Source organism: Chinchilla lanigera, unplaced genomic scaffold (assembly GCF_000276665.1).
Source record: "Chinchilla lanigera isolate Chin_1 unplaced genomic scaffold, ChiLan1.0 scaffold00069, whole genome shotgun sequence".
In the NCBI taxonomy this organism is placed as follows: Eukaryota; Metazoa; Chordata; class Mammalia; order Rodentia; family Chinchillidae; genus Chinchilla; species Chinchilla lanigera.
In genome coordinates, this window is record NW_004955470.1 from 5,552,132 (window position 1) to 5,558,199 (window position 6,068).

The window sequence follows — 6,068 nt, forward strand, 5'->3', positions numbered from 1 at the left end:
AGTTTTTGAAGTGAGGGGGAGGATTTTGAGGGAGATTAATGGCAATGTGTCTTGCCGTAGTACTATTTAAAACTTTAAACAACCACCATATATTTTGATCACATGTCACTCACGTATAGAGTAGCCAGAGCACAAAGACCCATGGAAAGAAGCAGAGGTCATGAGGTAGGAGGAGCTCTCAGGGAGCAGACAGGAGACTAGAGAGCAACCAGAAAGGCCAGTGGTGGGCAAGAGAGGTGTTGTCCACAAAGAGACAGAGGAGACTTCCGGCATCCCAGGGAAGATGAACACCAAGAGCTGAGCTCGACATCTGCTGCGGACATTTTGAGTTATGCTGCCTGTTCATCCTCTACTGAGGCGGATTCCAGGGCTATCTACTCACTCCCTTGACTCTTCCCAGCATAGCTCCATCACCTGAGGCAGCTTGGGCATTTTCCTCAACTGCAGCCCTAATGTACTCTAGTAATTTATTACACTGCTGTAGACAATTCTGTCTTTACCTTACAGGTGAGAAAGCTATAGCTAGTATTAGCAAACTGGTGGATTTAAACCTTTTTTGTTTGTTGGTTTGTTGGTTGGTTTGAGACAGAGTCTTGCTATGCAGTTCAGGTTGGTCTTAAACTCACTTTGTATCCCAAGCTGGCCTTAAACTCACAGCGATCCTGCTGCCTCAGCCTCCCAAGCACTGGATTCAGGTGTGTGCCACCACGCCAGGGTAAGGCAGGTTTAAAGCTTGTGCTCTCTCTTTCTCTCCTCTCTTAGGTGAGAAAGTAGGGACACAACACGGAGAAGCTGGCAACAGGACAGGCTCACTGTGATGAGCAAGGTGGTGCTGGTGTGGGGAATCGTTTGGGGCCCACTGGTCCTCGAGCGGAGGTGTCAGAACCACTCATCATCCAAACACTGTGGGAGGATTAGCTGCACTTAGGAATGAATAAAAAATCATAGACGGTGGGGGGCAAGGGGTGGGGAAAATATATATACACAAGATAGCTAAGATAATTGTACTACTGGTTTCTATTGGTTTATTGAAAGGAACAGTTAATGCTTAGTCCTTTGATCAATTTTGCATGCCTACATCTGGTAATCTGAACAACTACTTTGAATTTAACAATATGCAATATAACAACCATGGTTGATTTTCTATCATCTTGTGTTTCCACAGGAACAGAGGGACAGCTAGAGTAACAAAAGCCTTTGAAATGCTTGGCTGTTTTCAGCCCTGTGTTTTCGCGCTAGAAAAGACCATGGACGCAACCCTCAGGAGTCTGTATAAATGACAGGTGCTGACCAGTGTTGCTCCACCAGGCTCTCAGGCAGCCAGAAACAATGTTCTCTCCTGGATGTTTCTAACGAGATGTCCCAAGACTGCTTCTGCAAAGAAGGCAGCAGCAGGTGCTCAGAGACCACATAAGCAACAGGTTTCCCCCAGCAGTTGCAGAATTCCAGAGCCCTGAAGCAAACGAATTTGCAAGAGATGGGTCAGATGTGCACCAGCCAAGTGGGTGCAGGCATCTTTCATCTGAGGGGGACGGCAAGGCTCCCTTCAGGACTGACAGGTGGTGCCCCTTCTCCCCTGGAGGCGTGGTGGAAGGAAGCTGGGAGAAACCAGGTCTCTCAAGGGCAGGATGAGCCTGCCCAGAGTATGATCTTCATCATTTGTAATGTGGAATAAATCACGGATCATGGTATGTTGTCTATGTATACATGTCAGTTGCCCCAAACAAGTGTAAATGGCATGTATTGCAAGAATACCAATAAGAAAAGCCACTAGGAGTGCTAGCAAAAATGACTGTCCTTATTTTTCTAGGTTGATCCCCTCCTCCCTGCCACAGCTCTTCAAGCTGAGAACAGTGGTAGACCCAGCCCCTTCTTTCATTCTAGGTAATGATGCTCCTGGGATGACAGCATCCAACTCAGGTTAAGAAACCTTTGCCTGGGGTCCCTCTGTCAGTGGGTGGGGCCTTGGGAATCATTGATCTCACTGAAACTGGAGCTGAAGAATATTCTCCTCTCCTGATATATCCTCTTTGGCCCACTCTGGCTTCCTTCTTAGCCATTTGCTACTGTAAGAATGCACATTTATCTTTCACAGTAATATTTATTTCTATAACCTATTGGGTTCCTACCATGGGTCAGGGTCTATATTCAGCACTTTACATAGATCATTTCATTTAATCCTCATTGTGCAGATGGGGAAATTTACAAAGAGAGATGAAGTAACTTCCATAAATGCAGATTTGAACCCACAGCTCTATCAATCCTTAGGGGGAGTTGTCTCTGTAAAAGTCATATCGTAAGTGAACTATGTCAGTACAGAGACCAGGCATGACTGTGTCTCCCCACGATGTCAGAATTTGTTGAATGATGGTACATTCATGGGCAACACAAATCTCATCAACCTCATCAAGCCACGTAATCAAGATTCACTGGTAGCCAAAAAGCTGGGTAGTCACATGCTCTTTTATGCTGGTCTTAATGACCAATATCTGAAACACCCAAGTCACACACCACACTCCACACAGTGTGTAGGTTACAGAATGGCTAAAAAAGAGTTAGTGGTGGCTGCAACATTCTAAGAGGAGGAACTTAAATCCAAGGAAGAGAATCTAAAGAGATGTAAAAAGGTCACCACATGGGCCAGATAAGATCACAGGCCAGGCAGGGCTTCTCCAAGCAGGTGCCGGTGAGCATTTGAGACCCTAGAGTTGGTTCAAAGCTGGAGTCTGGATGGCCAGCAGTGGGAGGGGTCCTTGTCACCCAGGGAGATGGAGCTGGGACTGAAAGCTGGAGCCCGTGGCCTGTCAGTCTCAATGCATTCATCAGCAGGTCAAGCTGTCTTTATGAAGTAGGATGAATGCCCACAGAAAGGCAGTTCATAAAGACATGGCAATCTGTCTTCACCCACCTTATTCACCTAATCTGGCCCCACTGTGAGACTTCTGGCTCTTCCCCAAAGTCAAAATGACCATGAAAAGGAAACACTTTAAATGGGTTCACACTGGAAACAGAAATGGGTTACAGAAATAAATATTACTGTGAAAGATAAATGTGCAATCTTGCAGTAGCAAAAGGCTAAGAAGGAAGCCAGAGTGGGCCAAAGAGGATGCACCAGGGATGGAGGATATTCTTCAGCTTCAGTTTCAGTGAGATCAATGATTCCCAAGGCCCCACCCACTGACAGTGGGACCCCAGGCAGGCATGATAGCACCACTAAGACCTTCAGGAAAGAGGACTTCCAGAACTGCTTCAGAAAGTGTCAAGAACCATGGGTTGAGTCTTTGCAGTGAGGGGGAGGACCTCAAGGAGGATTCATGTTAATGTGTCTTTTACTGTAATAAATTATAAAATTCTTAACTATTCACCATATTTTTTGGTCACATTTATGATCTATGTGAGGAGGTGGCACATCTGTCAGTGTGGTGCATCTGAGAAGCTCATGTTTTCTCTGATACAACTTAGCTGTGTCCATGTATCCTTGATTTCACTGGTTAAGTGCACAGGTGGCCCTTTTGATTCGATAGATTCATTTTATTTTGCCAGCAGATGCCTTGCAGTTGTGCTGTGCAGGCGGGGGGTGGGGTGTTTTTTCTGGGAAGTTTTGTGTGTCAAGCTTTGGACAGACTTGTGACCATGTCACTCCGTCTCAGCAGTTGTGCTCTGAATGGTGTGCTCTGCTGTTCTATAACATGGAGTCACTCAGGATAAAGCACAGCCTGAAAGCTCCTACTCTATACAACATGGAGTAACCCAAGTAGGACACACCCTCCAATGTCCTTAGACTTTTTCCATCAGTGTATCTTTAGCTGAACTCAATATGTATTGAAAATGCCATGCATGCAAACCTTTGCAAGGAGATGCACTCAAAACACATTGCAATTACAGTATCAAGTTGAATATCCCTCACCTGGGATTCTTAGCAATAGGGCAAGAGAGACTCCCTTTTCCTTTTTTAACTCCATATTAAGAGAAGTCACTTAAATTCACTTACACTGTAGCTGACCCCACTCTTCACCTCTTCCCCTTGGTTAGTTATCAACCCACTTACAGGAGAGCAAAGTCATAAAACGGGAGCAGAACAAACAGGACATTGGGAAGTAGGCTAAAAGTTAAACTGCAATGGGCATCTGGAATCTGGAGGTCTGACAGCTTCTGAGAGAGAGAAACTTTGTGATAATTGTGTGACATTCTTGTGAGATTCCCAAAATGAGGTAATGGTTACTATAGAAACCTAAAAGATGTACTTAAATGGAAGGTGAGACCCAGATCAGTGTGGACATCTTCTCTGGCTCCTGGGTAGAGGCTGTCCGTCAGCCGGCTCAATAAAGCTTGGTTCATTCCTGCCTTTTTGGTTTTTTTGTGAGTGCCTGTCTCATTGAAGTCACTTGCCCTATCACCAGATTCAGAGGCATTTCCTATTTTGAAATACTTGCATATACATAATGCAATATTTTTGGAATGAGATCTGTTTGTTTGTTTTTGTTTTATGATACAGGGTCTCACTATGTAGTTCACATTGGCCTCAAACTCATGGTGATCCTCCTGCCTCAGCCTCTTGGGTGCTGGGATTACAGGCATGCACCCCCATGCCTGGCTCAGATGGTCAACTTTTATCCATGACTTTGTTCTTCCTGGTTCTTGGCTCCCCTTGGAAATGAGCGGAGAATAAAATGCCACCTTCTGTCTTGAGACCTAAATCCCAACTCATTCCTGTCTAATCTTTTCCCCAGTGTTAGGGATCAAACCCAAGGCTTTGCAAGTGCTAGGCCAGCGCTCCAGTGCAGAGCTATATCCCTATCTCCCATACGAATTTACTCTCTTAAGTTTCCAACATAAAAGTCATCCCATTATTTATATCCTGATAAATGTGTTTATTTTTTTTTTCCCCAGAAGAAAGAACAAGTTTTTCTTCTGAGTCCCTTAGAGCTCAGTAGGCCTTGGGGAGAAACCACACAACACAGAATGGGGTGTGAGTCTGTGCTTGAATGCAGAAGGGAAGGCACCAGCCGCCTTCCTTACAGCCGTCTCAGCTGTTTACAGGGACAAGCCTGGCTGTTACAGTGCCCGAAAGATGGGTCGGTCCATCTGTGCCCAGGGTCTGCAGGGCAGGGCTCACTCTCCTCCACAGGGCTCAGGGCCTCCGGCACGGCACAGGGTTTTCCGGTGTACAGCCCCCCCACACACACACACACACATTGGTCTATTCTAGGTGAATCTGCAGCATCTATTTGGCAACAGTGCTCCACGTATCACCTGGCTGTGGGCCTGGAATAGGAAGGTCCCACGCCAGGCCAGACCCCAGCGCATTACATCAGAGCCCCCCGAGGGGGACTGCAGCAGTATGAAAGCCTCCCGAGAGGTGCAGCAAGCAGCAAGCATGTAGGGCGCTGGTGCACGAGGAGGTGAGGGCGGGAACCCGGCTGGCTCTGTGTGCACGGAGGAGTCTCCAGGGCTCCTTCAGTGGCTTTCCTGACCCCTCCCACTCCTCCTCCTGCTCACACGCCTGCCCTCTGTCTCATTCCCTGAAAGGCCCGAGTCCTGCGGTTTTCACAGAGGCCACTGCCTGCGCTTTTTATTAACTACTCCACGAAGGGATTTGGAGGCATCCACTTTGTTTTTGATAGCCGGGAACAGTTCAAGTCCTTCCCAGTGACCGGTGGCAGGAAATAGCTGAAGAAGGACCAGCTGGAGAAAGCAGGTGTGCACAGACTCTTCAGGTGAGGAGAGGCGGTACTGGCGCGGGGAGGTGGAGAGCTAATGGGAGACACGTACCATTGTGTGCAAAGCTGTGAACCTACACAGGATACCACAGACTGGCTAGCAATGGCCCAGAGACATGGGAATGCAGTATGTGATGACATGTGATGATGTGACATTTCCAGTGCATATGGAGAACACGGACTATTTTATAAGTGGTATTGGGACAACCAGGTAGCCTCCTCCAAAATTCAGGGGTCACCAATGTGATTATATATATTTTTAATTTTTTTTTTTTTTTAAACAAGGTCTCACATGTAGTACAGGCTGACCTTGAACTCACTATGTAGTCCAGGCTGGTCTCAAACTCA